The sequence below is a fragment of the Furipterus horrens genome, unplaced genomic scaffold (assembly GCF_987537825.1).
Source record: "Furipterus horrens unplaced genomic scaffold, mFurHor1.1.pri manual_scaffold_17, whole genome shotgun sequence".
Lineage (NCBI taxonomy): Eukaryota > Metazoa > Chordata > Mammalia > Chiroptera > Furipteridae > Furipterus > Furipterus horrens.
The window spans coordinates 23,611,582-23,626,345 of NW_028327187.1; the positions used below are offsets into that span (position 1 = coordinate 23,611,582).

A 14,764-nucleotide genomic window follows, 5' to 3' on the forward strand; every position below is an offset into this window, starting at 1 on the left:
ACCATTTGAAAAGAAAGAAAAAAAAATTATTTGGTTGTGTTCCTTTCCTTTTCTGCCTTTCTTCCCTTGCTTTCAGACTTGGGAGGCTGTCTCAGTTTCTAGAACAACAAGCTGTGGCTCAGACTTAGGCTGTGAGGAGCACCAAAACGGAATCACACTGGGATCAGATAGGGCCAGAGACAACCAGGAAGCAGGTAGTACTTCGAAGTGTTTGATGTAAAGGCCTCTGTTTTTCTTTACTACACAGATCTGGTGCAAAGCCAGGCCAGCGGACAAAGTGTGACCACAATAGACAACAATGACAATCAGTGTTGGGGGCAGGGGTGGTTAATGTGTGTGCCATAAGAAATGGGAGGCACATCTAGACAGGCGGGTTATTATTGGTTGGATGATGTGAGAAGTCAAAGCAGGATGTCACTAGGAAACAGGTATGAAAGTCTAGAAGTGAATAAGATTTCGGTCCCTAGAAGGTGAGCCAGCAAGGTTGGTGTTGTGATATCCAGGAACTAGGCAGGACACCCGAGTGAGGGCTTAGGATCAGGGAGGAGGTATATAGGTCCAGTAACCAGAACTGAGGCCCAAGGAAGGCCTGAACCTTAGGACAAGGTATGTGCAGAGTGGTCAAGAACACAGCTTTGCAGCTTTTCATTCATCTTGAAATTTCAACATGTAGGCATTGGGCTAGGTTCTGGGTATATAATGACGACTAAGCCTTGCAAAGTTGGGGGAAAAAAATAGCCTTGCCTTAACTCTGTTACTCGATGTGTGACTTTTTTGTTTGTTTTTTGTTTAGTTTTTATTTCATAATCATAAACTTAACTCTGCAATCCAGCTAGACTTGGAAGGGATAAGGAAAATATGGAACCCAGTGAACTGAGGTGAGAGCATGAAGATTACAGAACATTCCAAGCAGAGAGGGGTGAAGCGGTGCTCTCCTGAGCTACAGAAGGAATGGTCTGGTGGTAAAGATAAAACAAAAGTCAAAGTTATTAGAGTTGTCCACAGTCAGTAATGGTGATCTTCTTGCTGGTCTTGCCATTCCTGGACCCATAGTGCTCCATGGCTGTCACAACACCCATGCCGTCTTTCACCTGGCCGAAGACCACATGCTTGCCATCCAGCCACTCAGTCTTGGCCATGCAGATGAAGAACTGGGAACCGTTTGTGTTGGGTCCAGCATTCGCCATGGAGAAGATGCCAGGACCTGTGTACTTCAGGATGAAATTCTCATCATCGAATTTCTCCCCGTAGATGGACTTGCTGCCTGTGCCATTGTGGTCTGTGAAGTCCCCACCCTGGCACATAAATCCCAGAATACTTCTGTGAAAGCAGGAAACTTTATAACCAAATCCTTTCTCCCCAGTGCTCAGGGAACAAAAGTTTTCAGCTGTCTTTGGAACTTGGTCAGCAGTGATGTCGAAGAACACAGTGGGGTTTACCAGGCTGGGCACAGGAAGCTCCAGGATGGTGACATCTACAAGGCCTTGATGTGTGACTTTGGGCAAGTCATTGAATTACCGTGTGGCTCAATTTTCTGAATTGTGAAATGTTTTTAGACTACAGCAGCTCCTGAATTTCCAGTCTTGTTGAAAGGAGCAGAGATGTGGTAGGCTAAGGAACTGGTTTTGAAGATGCTTACACACAGTAAGCAGAGTTTTTTTTTTTTTAACATTTTATTATGAAAACTTTCAAACATGCAAACAAGTTGAAAAAAGTGCCGGGCACACACCAAATACCCACCACCTAGATTCTACAGTAGTTAACATTTTTGCTATATTTGCTTTATCATACTTATCTATCCTTCCCTCTATCCATCAAAATAACCTGCAGACATCAGTATACTTTATCCTTAAATGCTTTAACATGCATATCACTAATTAGAATTCAATATTTACTTATGGTACTTTTTATTTTGATGTAAAACTCTCATACCTGCATAAATCTCAAGTGTCCTATTAGTGAATTGTGACAAATCCATACATTCATATAACCCAAGTCCCTATCAAAATATACAGCATTTTCATCATCTCAGAAAGTTCCCTAATGCTTTTTTCTAGCCACCCATCCTGCTCCACACACCCACCCCGTATTTATTTCCTAGGGCTACTGTAACAAATTTTTACAGGCTAGGTGGCTTAAAAAAAGAGAGAGAGAAACGTATCATCTCACAGTTCTGGAAGCTAGAGATCCAAACTCAAGGTGTTGACCAGGCTACATTCTCTCTGAAGATTCTGGGGAAGAATCTGTTTCATTCCTTTCTTTTAGCTTCTACTGTTGCTGACAATCGATGGCATCCCTTGGCTTATAGATAGGTCACTCCAATCTCTGTCTATGCCATCACTTACGGTTCTTTGTGTGTGTCTGTGTCTGTCTCTGTCTCTCTTCTTATAAAGATACCAGTCATATTGCATTAGGGCCCACCTTAATGACATTATCTAAACTTGGTTATATATTCAAAGACCCTATTTCCAAATAAGATCTCTTTCAGAGATACCTGAACATGTCTTTTGGGAGGACATAATTCAATTAATAGCATATCCATAGATGCTATTATTGTTCTAACTTTTCCACCATTGAGTTTGCCTGCTCTAGAATTTCATATAAATAAAATAATACAGTACATAGTGTTTTGTGTTTTTTTTTTTTTTTGTCTAACTTTTCTCACTCAGGATGCTTTTTGTAATGCATGAATGTTGTTATATGTATAAGTTTTTATTTCTTTTTTATTGTTGAGTAGTATTTCATTGAATGGTTATACTATAGTTTGTTTATCCATTCTTCTGTGGATAAACACGAGCTGTTTCTAGTTTTTAGATATTAAAAATAAAGCTTCTATGTGCATTGATATTTAAGTCTTTTTGTAGACACATGTTTTCATCTCACATAGGTAAAAACCTAGGAGTTAAATTGTTGGTTGATGGGGAAGAAGAAAGAAAGGGAATGAGGGAGGGAGGAATTCTCTTTAAACAAACTGAGCCGCAGGAACAGGACTTGTAGCAATTTGATGTTGAGTCTTAGAGTGGAGCTTCTTAAAATCTGCTGACAAGGCTGTGTCTATGGCTAGCACTGAGCCTTCAGCTGAGATCAAATTGATATTCCAACTGTGGGTACAGGAGGCCTATGGAGCCTGGAATAAGACCATCACATAAATGACCTTAGAGCCAGGGTCAGGAATTAGGATTTACTGTATTTGTTTTGATCTATGCCTATTACATTAGCTCCTTCTTAACTTTTATGGATACTGCCTATAGGGACAGGGGTCTATGTGTTTGAAGTTTTGATTTTTGTTGAAACACCAGTTGTTTCTGTGTCTAATACATATATTTTAACCAAAGGTCCCGGAGGCTAAAAAAATGATATTATGGTTTCCAAATTTCATATTAGTGGCCCCGTCCTTACAGAAAAAAGAAATAGACTTCCAGCCAAGATGGAGGCGTAGACAGACACACTGCATCTCCATCCACAACTAAGAAGGAATACAGTTACCTCAAAACTAGAAACAATCAGAAGTTCCAGAAAATCAAACTGCATGGAAGTTCAGCAAACAAATAGATAAAGAACAAATACTCATCCAGACAGGTAGGAGGGGCGGAACCAGGGCGGAGAGGATGCGGTGTGGTGGCGGCAGCAGTGGCAGCAGTGGCAGGCTGGCAGAAAGCACAGTTACACGTTTAAGAAAGTCAGAAGGGACACCTGGGGAGCATTCCCAGCTCCTCACTGGACCTCACAGCTCATGGTCCCAGCACCGGGGAAAATCAAGCCTCATTGCTTCCGAACGTGCAGACCAGTGGGGGTTGGGGTGGAGGCAGAAACTGCCAGTCTTTCAGTAGAGTCCGCTTGTTTAAAGGGCCCCCACAGTCCTAGAACATCCACAGACCCACCCACTCTGGGAACCACAGCCAGGGCAGCAGCTAGAAGAGCGCCAGCCTGATGAGGAAGTGGGAGAGGTGCCTGGAAAAGGGGCAAATGCTGGGCAGGCAGCATTGTTCCCTCTCAGACCCCTCCCCTACATACAGCGCCACAACGTGGTGAAACAGGTCGCCCTGTACTGAGGAATCCCTAAGGCTTCACCCCTTACACTGTAACAGGAGCAACAGCTCTACCTTGGACGTGGAGGCAAGCAAACACAGGATCCTGTCAGAATGAGGAGATAGAGAAGTATGGCCCAAAAGGGGGAACGGATCAAGGTTCCAGAGGGAGAACTAAGCAATGAGGAAATAGCCAACTTCACAGATGAGAGATAGACAACCTAAACAGATGCATAATTCAAAACACTGGTGATAAAGATGCTCACAGGCTTGACAGATATGCTTGAGTATGGCAAATGCATAAGAAAAGAAGTGAAGGCTATGCTAAGTGAAACTAAGAAAAATCCACACAAAACCAATGGGAAACAGAAGGAAACCAGGGTTCAAATCAATGATTTGGAATATAAGGAAGAAAAACACAGTCAATCAGTGCAAAATAAGGAAGCAAGAATTGAAAAAAATGAGGAAAACTTCCCAAATTTTGTGAAGGAGATGGACATACAGGTCTGGGAAGCATGGAGGGTCCCGGGTGAGCTGGACCCAGAGGGGACCACACCAGGACGCATCATGATTGAGATGCCAAAGGTGAAAGTTAAAGAGACAGCCCTGGGGGCAGCAAGAGAGAGGCGGAGAGTTGCCTACAGGGGGGTGCCTATAGGACTATCAGCAGATTTCTCAGAGGACACTTTGCAGGCAGGAAGGGACTGGCAACCAGTATTCAATGGGATGAAAGGCAACCTGCAACCAGGATTACTCTATCCAGCAAAGCTTTCATTTGGAATGGAAGGGCAGATGAAGTGCTTCTCAGGCAAGGTAAAACTAAAGGAGTTCATCATCACTAAGTTATTATTATATGAAATGTCAAAGGGACTTACTTAAGAAAAAGAAGATCAAAACTGTGAACACCAAAATGACAACAAACGCACAACTATCAACAGCTGAATCTAAAAAATAAAAACAAAATCCAACTAAGCAAACCAGAATAGGAACAGAATCATAGGTATGGGGATCATCTGGAGGGTTATCAGCTGGGAGGGGGAGAAATGGGGAAATGGTGCAGGGACTAAGAAGCATAATCGGTTGGTACAAAACAGACAGGGGGATGTTAAGAATAATATAGGAAAGGATGAAGCCAAAGAACTTATATGCACGACCCATGGACATGAACTAAGGGGGGTGGGATTGCTGGAGGGAAGGCGGGTACTGGGCGGAGGGGAGCAAAGGGAAGAAAAAAATTGGTACTGTAACAACATAATAAATAAAATATACTTATAAAAAATCATAACTGGGCAGGTGAAGGTGGGCAGTCACACCCTAGACCTATAACTTCTTTAGTAAAAGGTTATCTTTGCCTTAAAAAAAAAGAAAAAGAAAAAAAAGATGAATTAAGTAGAATCAGAGAGTCCAGTGCTCTAGGAACTACTTCTTGGTACTATCTGGTGGCTTCATTGGGGGTAAGTGATCCCTACAGACTATTGGGAAAGCTAACCTAAGCAACTGGGTAAGATCCAGGTTGGCTGCAGCCCACCCATGTGGAATTCCATATTTAGTTCATCTATAAGTTTCTGAGTGTACATTCCTGGGTGTGTGTGTTTTCTTTTTAGGTTTGGTTGTAATTCTTTCTGTGGTTGCACAAGGAGTCAAAGCATGTTTACCTACACTTCCATCTTGATGGGAAGTCTCTACAGTTTAGAAATTAATAATGTATTAGGGACTTTCAGTCAAGATGGAGACATAGGTAAACACATCTCACTCCTGCACACAACTATAGCAAAAAATACAACTAGGCTACAAAAGAGATATCACTCAGAATTGTCAGAAAATCAAGCTGTATGGAAGTCTGACAACCAAGAATATAAAGAAGCCACATTCATCCCGATGGGTAGGATGGGTGGAAACACAGAGAGACAGGGAGAGGCATGAGAGCTGCAGAGAGGTGGAAATACATGGAGATACAGAGTAGTGTGGTGAGGAGCAGTGATGGGAATGGTTGGTCCCACACCCATGTGTGGTGTATAAAAAGTGGGAGGTATAACTCGGGAGCAAGGGATCCCAGCCCCAGTCCAGACCACCCAGCCCAGGGTCCAGCACCAAGAACATAAGTCCCTATAACTTCTGGCTGTGAAAATCAGTATGAATTGGGGTGGCAGAAGAAACTGCAGGATTTTCAGGAGACTGTGGTAAAAGAGCCCGCATGGACTTAGAACATATGAAGACCCAGCCCCTCTGGAAATCAGCACCAGGGCAACAGCTGGAAGGACACCAGTCACATATAAGGGGAGCAAGTGAAGTGTCTGAAAATGGATCAAGCACTGGGAAAACCTCCAGAAATCAGGCAGCTGCGTTGTTCCCTTTCTGAGCCCTCCCCACCATACAGAGCCACAAAGCGGTGAAGTGGGTTGCCCTACACTGGCGATTACCTAAATGTCCACCTCACACAATTTACATGTGCCTTTTCCAAAAGAAGCCAAGCTACTAAGACAGAGAGTCAAAGCAGTTCTATCTAATACACAGAAACAAACACAGGGAGGCTGCCAAATTGAGGAGACAAAGAAATATGGCCCAAATGAAAGAACAGGGAAAAAACTCAGAAAAAGAACTAAATGAAATGGAGATAGCCAACCTATCATATGATGAGTTCAAAACACTGGTGATCAGGATGCTCTATGAGCTCATTGAATACAACAACAACATAAAGAAGACCCAGGGAGAAATGAAGGTTACGCTAAGTGAAATAAAGAAAAATCTACAGGGAACCAACAGTGGAGGGGATGATGCTGGTATTCAAATCACTGATTTGGAACACAAGGAAGAAATAAACATTCACCTGGAACAGAAAGAAGAAAAAAGAATTAAAAAAAAATATATATATATATACTATAAGGAGCCTCTGGGACAACTCCAACTGTAGCAACATCCAAATCACAGGGATCCCAGAAGGGGAAGAGGAAGAGCAAAAAATTAAAGACTTATTTGAAACTGTAATTTAACAATAATAAAAAAAGAAATTAAAAAAATAATGAAAGAAAACTTCCCTAATTTGGTGAGGGAAATAGACATACCAGTCCAGGAAACACAGAAAGTTCCAGGGGGAAAATGCGGGGAAAGGTGCAGGGATTAAGAAGCACAAATTGGTAGGTACAAAATAGGGGGTTGTTATGAACAGTATAAAAATGGAGAAGCCAGAGAACTTATATGAATGACCCATGGACATGAACTAAGGAGGGGATTGCTGGAGGGAATGGGGGTGCCAGGTGGAGGGAGCAAAGGGGAAAATTGTGACAATTGTAATAGTACAATCAATAAAATATACTTTTAAAAATTTTTAAATTAATAGTATATTATATTGGAAAGAGAGGAATTGTATACCGTAAATAAGGAATTGTATAGTATGTGAATTATTTCTCAATGAAGTTGTTAAAAAAAAGAATGGACCGTTGACACATACAACCACTTGGATGAATTATGTTGAGTGAAAGAACCCATACAAAACAGAGTATATACCATATGATTCTATTTATATAAAGCTCTATGAAATGCACACTGATCTATAATGACAGAAAGCAGATCAGTGGTTGCTTGGTATGGGAGATGGGAAAGGTCAGTAAGGTGGGATTATAAAAGGGAGCAAGAAAACTTTTAGAAATAATGGATACATAAATATATTTTGATTGTGATGATTGTTTCACAGGGTATATACATTTACCTAAGCTCATCCAATTCACACTTTAAATATGTGCAGCTTATTTTATGTCAATTATATCTTTTAAGAGCTGTTTTTTACAAATGTGGTTATTTGTTTCATATGGCTGGCAAGAGGTTGAAATGAGACAATGAATGAAAATGGCCCAGCACAGGGTAAGTGCTTAATAAATTGTAACTTTAAATAACAATCACGTGCTGGCTGATGTGACTCAGTGGACTGAGCACCGGTCTGCAAACCAAAAGGTTGCCAGTTTGATTCCTGGTCAGGGCACATGCCTGGGTTGTGGGTCCCCAGTTGGGGGCATGCAAGAGGCAACCAATCAATGTTTCTCTCTCACATTGATGTTTCTCTCTCTCTCTCTTTCTCCTCCCTTCCTTTCTCTCTAAAAATAAAACTAACTAAATAAATAATCTTTAGAAAAAGATCAGATATGCAAATAGCCAATAAGCACCTGAAAAGATGCTCAACATCATTAGCTATTGAGGAAACGCAAATCAAAACCACAATGAGATACACCTCATACCCACTAACAAGGTTATAACAAAGAGACTGATGAGAACAAGTGTTGGCCAGGATGTGGAGATATTGGAAGCATTGTATATTGCCCTGGCTGGTTTAGCTCAGTGGATTGAGCGTCGGCCTGCGAGCTAAGTGTCGCTGGTTCGATCTTCCAGTCAGGGTACATCAGAGAAGGAAAACTCTGACTCCAAAAAACCTCCGCTGCCTTGCGGCATACCTCTTCAGGGGAAAGGCTAAGGGAGTAAACCCCGACAGAAAATCCGGAGCCGGAGTCCCTAAGGCGGTTTGACATTGTAGTCAACACCGGCAACTCCTGCGGCGCACCTGAAGCCAAGCTGTATTGACTCCATCTTTCCCTTGGATCCTTCAGCTGCGAAGAGAGGGGGGGTCTGCTGCATGGGCAACAGCAGACCCTCCATATTACCCTGCCCAGGCTCTGTAGCTTCAGCGTCATCGCAAGATGTCGATTCAACACGGGAGGAGACAGATACTACCATGTCACTCCCGAGGCGGACTGCACAGCCATTCTCGGCGGTGCAGATAGACTCTTAAGAAGCTACACCATCGTCTCTCGAGACGGACGGCTGCCGACGGACGATGTATATTGCCGGTGAGAATGACTCTGGAAAACAGTTTAGCTGTTCTTCAAAAAATTAAATACCATTAACATATGAGTTCATGTATACCTAGGAGATTTGAATACATACATACACACATCAAAAACTTATAGGTAAATGTTCACAGTAGATAATTTTTATTCTTTTTCTGTAATAAATTGTAATCATAAGTATAAAAAAATGTTCGCAGTAGAATTATTCATAATAACCAAAAATGGAAATAACTCAAATGTCCATCAGCTGATGAATGGATAAACAAAATGTTGTATATCCATACAGTGGAATATAATCAGCCATGAAAAGAAATGAAGTACTGATACATGCTACAACATTGATGAACATTTAAAAGATTAAGCTAAGTGAGAGAAGTCAGTCACAAAAGATCACATAACCAGAATAGGCAAATTCACAGAGACAGAAAGTAGATTGGTAGTTGCCTAGAGCTGGAGGGGTTAGGGTGAAATGAAGAATGACTGGTATCTTTTTGGAGTATTGAATATACAGTCATACCTCAGTACTTGTCAGCTTCAGAACTCATCAAACCCTCTACTCATATTTTGATGAGAAAAAAAATCTTTCAACAATTGGCGCTTGTTTGGGACTTGTCACACTTGCTAGAACTTGTATTAGTCACAACTCAACCCCACAAAAGAAAATGCTTCATTGTTCGGTACTCTCATCGTTTTTGGCACTCGTCACAAGTTCTGGAACAAATTAACCATGAGTACCAAGGTACCACTGTATTCTAGAATTAGAGGCTGGTGATGTTTGCAGAACTCTGTGACTATATTAAAAACCACTGGATTGTACACTGTTTTATGGTATGTGAATTATGTCTCAATCAAGCTACTATTTAAAAAATGTAAATCAGCCAACAAGTACTTATTAATTATTTTCTCTGTATTTGATATTGGGATAGTGACCCGAATGCCAGCATCTCCTACTTAGCAATGTGAATAAAGGACATTTTGGCCCTGACTGGGTAGCTCAATTCATTAGAACAAAAAAAAAAAAAAATCAATATTTCTCTCTCTCTTTCTCATTAATAAATAAAAATAAAGAATAGAGAACATTTCAATTCAGAGAAAATATGGAAACATTTAAAATTTTTGTTGAGCATGTTGGAAGGATAAATGAAAGAAGTGGCGACTAAAAACATGTGTGTCATGAAGTTTCTTGCAGAATATAAAGTTTCTTGTAGCCTAAAGCCTTGCTGCTCAAATTGTGATCCAACAGCATGAGCACCACCTGGGGACTTGTTAGAAATGCAGAATCACGGGTCCCATGGAGACTTACTGGATCAGAATCTGCATTTAAACAGGATCAGCAGGTGTTTGGCATGCACATTACAGTATGAGAAGCGCTAGTCTGAAGGTTAGCAGAATGACTTCAAGACACTTTAATTTACCTTGTAATCAGTCTGTGAGATGGTGACAGAGTATTTAATATTGTATTATGTTGAATATTCTCTATATAGATTAATCACATATAAAATCAGAATCTTAAAAATTGAATGTGAATCATTTTAGTATAATTTCTGTTCTTCTATCTATTCATTTCCATAGCCTTATGTAAAATCTTATATTTCTTTTCAATGATAGTATTTTGGTGGTAATCTGTCATTATAATGATGAATACTTGCGGCTTTCAAGAAGACACACCTGCTGAGTCAATTTTTAAAAAGTTCTTGGAATTTTAAATTAAAAGTATGGATACAGGCCCTGGCAAGGTAGCTCAGTTGGTTAGTGTTGTCCCCATACACCAAGGTCACAGGGCACGTACAAGAATCAACCAATGAATGCATAAATAAGTGCAAAAGCTATCGATGTTTCTCTCTCCTTTTTGCTCCCTCTCTCAATTCAATAACAAAATAGTAATAATAAAAAGTATGCATACAAAGATAATTTGTAGTTTTAAGTCAAAGTCAGTAATAAAGGGAACTATTTAGTGTATTATTTGTTTAGTATACCAAGTAGGTGAGTTATACTACTCAGTTAAAAGCCATTCATTTTTATCTCTGGCTCATGTGACTCAGTGGATTGAGTGACGGCCTGCAAACCAAAGGGTCACTGGTTCAATTCCCATTCAGGGCACATGCCTGGGTTGTGGGCCGGGTCCTCAGGTAGGGGTGTGTGAGAGGCAACCACACATTGATGTTTCTCCCTCCCTTCCCCTCTCTCTAAAAATAAGGAAATAAAATCTTTAAAAGCCATTCATTTTCAATTATTGTTGTGTCCTTATTAAATTGCTAAATTACATTTTCAAGTTTATGGCACTGCTCTTTCACTTATGTAGAAATTAAAATAAAATGATAGATTAGTTAAAATAAAACTGTTAAGTACATTATTTTGAGCAATATTTGATAAGTATATATTGCATATATTTTAGAGGAGAGACCATATAGTAAACTTTGAAAGCATTTTGAGGTATTGATCATATCTATGCATTTTTATAAAACCCAAATAATTCTCTTCTTGCCTTCCTGTAGCAATATATGCCTTTTGAATATCCATTTTGATGATAAAATGGTTTTCTTGATCCTCCTATATTGCTGGGGATTTTATTTTGTAAGTCAACTACAAGATCTCTCAAATATGATCATCTGGCCATTAATAATCACCAAGTTGAGCAGAATCTGTGTTCATTTCCTTCCTAAATTGTTGTGGCACGAATAAAATGTAGTTAATTTGTGGCTTATTTTAGGTATACTTCATTAACATGGTTTGATAGCACATATGATCCCATTTCTTCCTGCCTTTGCTCTTTTCTGGCCCACTACTTTTCAGAATAAAAGGGACAACTTACTGTTTATGAATGACTGTTGGGTAATCCATGGAGATTGTCAAGGAAGAGTTCAGGTATGAAAGGAATGACCATGCCAGCAGAAATGAGATCAGAGTTATCTACTAGCATTTTATTGTTGAAAACATTTCTGAATATTGACTGCATCATAAAGCCTTGCATCATCTGGCTTCTTCCTCACTCACTGTGAAGAAGTTTTAGGAATATTATATCTATTTTATTTCACTTTGTCTATGTCTAAAGTCTAAAAGAGCTCTTTCAGTAAATATAGAATAAAAATTCCAAATGAAAAGAAAGCATCAAGTTATTGTTTGCTTGGCAGTGTTTATCTTATCTTAGAGTTGCATGAAATAGTGTTTTATAATCATTGCTGGTTTAGATTTACTGAAATTTCATACTTTCTACTATTATATATACCTCAGTGCATTTTCTCATGCAGTTACTCCTGCCTGGAATCTTTTTCCCCTTTCTATGCATATTTTAACCTTTCTTATCTTTGAAGCCCCAGAAGCTCAATCACCTCCTCTTTGAAGCCTCTCCTGATATCACCAGCTAGAAATAATCTGCTTTTGAATTCCCATATCATTTAATCCCATTTGTGGTACTTACTATTTTTTTTATCATTTTTTATATTTTGTTGTTCAATTACAGCCGTCCCAATTTCCCCCACATTGCTCTCCCTGCCCCACCCGCCCCTCTGCTCCCACAGTCAATCCCCACCCTGTTGTTCATGTCCATGGGGCCTTTATATTTCTTCCTTGATTAGACCCTTCCCCTTATTTTTATCATTTTGTTAGTTATTTGTGTACAGGCCTCATCCCTTTTTCTAATCTGTAACTTTATTCATATATACATCTCTTACAATATTTTGAATTTAATAATTATATAAATAGTTGGATAAAAATAATAATATTTGGCCCTGGCTGGTGTGGCTCAGTGTATTGAGCACCAGGCTGCAAACCGAAAGGTCACTGGTTTGATTTCCAGTCGGGGCACATGCCTAGGCTGCAGGCCAGGTTCCTGTGCGACAGGCAACCAATCGATGTTTCTCTCCCTCTCTTTTCCCCTCCCTTCCCCTCTCTCTAAAACAGAAAATCTTAATAATAATAATAACAATAACAACAACAACAATAATAATAATTGGATAGTAGACACAAAGTAGGTCCTGGAAGTCCTCTTCTCTTCTATCACCAAAATTGACTCTCCTTTCCACCTCTGAAATTGAACAATATGTCTTACCTATTTATTTCTTTGGGTTAAGCATTGCCACCTCCACTCTGTAAACCCTCACACCGGAGAACTTCAGTGTAAATGAGTTTCTAAGGTCTTTTTGACAATGACTGGAGATTCGAGGAAACCTAGTGATCAGTGAAGGAGGGAATACACAAGTGGGAAAAGGAAACCAAAAGGGAAAAAGAGGCATTGCAGATGGCGAAAGGCTGGCATGTTGGATACCAACTTTTTCCAAGGTCTGATGGAGATACTACCTTAACCTTGAATCTGATGTTATTGTTAGAGCTCACATGCTTCTCAGGAATTTCTCAGTTATCATTGTATTGTCTCTTTTTGATTTTAAAATGTATTGTAAAAGCAAAATCAAAAAGCAATTTTAGAAAGGAAAAAATCGACCTTAATTCTCTTACTTAAACATGACTGTTTTAATCTTTTCATGTTCCATTCTAATATTAATAGACACATATTTTTGTATTCAATTTTTATTATATGTGTATACTGTAAGAATATTATATATATATTCTCATGTCATTACATAATCTTTACAATTATTATTTTTAATAGTTACATAATATACCACGAGTACTAATTTATAGAGCATACTTTCTTTAAATATTTCTCATTAATTGCACATTTAAGTTGTTACAGTGTTTGCTACTGTAAGTAATACAATTATTCACATAATGCAGAGATAAAGTAAATATTGATGCATACAGCTTTTGTTCATTTGACTTTGTCTCTTAGGATAAATTCCCAAGAATGTCTAAATTGCTTTCTGCAGTGGACATTGTGGTTCTCTTCTTAGCAACTAGTTGATATGTGTGGAATTGATTCTACCACTACCTCCAAGTGTGAACCCCATTAGTCTTAGCGAATCTAAGTAATCCACCCACTTTGCTATGGTATTTAGCTGAGGTAGCCCAGCCCTAAATTACTCAGACATGGTTTTACCCTGGCCACAGAAATTGGTTCAGTGGTGACCCAAGCAGTATAAAGCTCAGGACTTCTTTCCATGCTTATAAAAGGCAGCAGTCTTTCTTTCCCAAGATATTCAAGAGGAAACATATAGCCTCATTACTTTGCCAGCCATTTTGCAACAGTGAAGGTGGCGGGTAGCTTGAGGATTAAGCCAAAACAAAGAGGCAGACAAAGGTGAAGGAATTAAAAAGAAACAGAGATAGAACCATGAGTAAACTGTGCCTTGAATCCTCTTTACCCCTGAACTCTTGGTTATATGATTTAATAAATCCCCTCAGTTTAAGTCAATTTGAATTGAAAATCCTGTTAATTACAAGCAGAAGCATACAGACATATGCATATACTTTTTCAAAGACAGGTCTCAATTTATACTGCTACTAATTGAACTGAAACTTCATTAAGTATTTTAATTGCTAATTTAATAGGTTCCTTATGATTGTCTTAATCCTTTTTATTTAAATATTTTTTCATTTTTGCTTCTTATTTTTGTTCTCTCATATAAATTGGCTATTCACGTCTTTTATTCATTTATATACTCATTTGCCAACACATTTTTCTTTTTTTTTTTATAATTCATTTATTTGTTTGTTTATTTATTTATTTTTAGAGAGAGAGGAAAGGAGAAAGAGAGGGTGAGAAACATCACTGTGTGGTTGCCTCTCACTTGCACCCCCAACTGGGGACCTGGCATGCAACCTAGTCATGTGCCCTGACTGGGAATCGAACCAGCGACACTTGGCTCGCAGGCCGACGCTCAATCCACTGAGCCACAGCAGCCAGGGATTAACACATTTTTCTTGAATGCTTACTCTGAACCTAGTCTTGATGTCATTTTTATTAAGTTCTAATAAACTTCTTTTTCATGGATCAAGAGTTGATAT

The 14,764-nt window shown here is 39.3% G+C and overlaps 1 pseudogene; it reads right to left on the reverse strand.

The window, feature by feature from the left end:
• Positions 1-989: 989 nt before the first annotated feature.
• LOC149990692 (peptidyl-prolyl cis-trans isomerase A pseudogene) lies at positions 990-1,304 on the reverse strand (annotated as a pseudogene).
• Between the last annotated feature and the right edge of the window lie 13,460 nt (positions 1,305-14,764).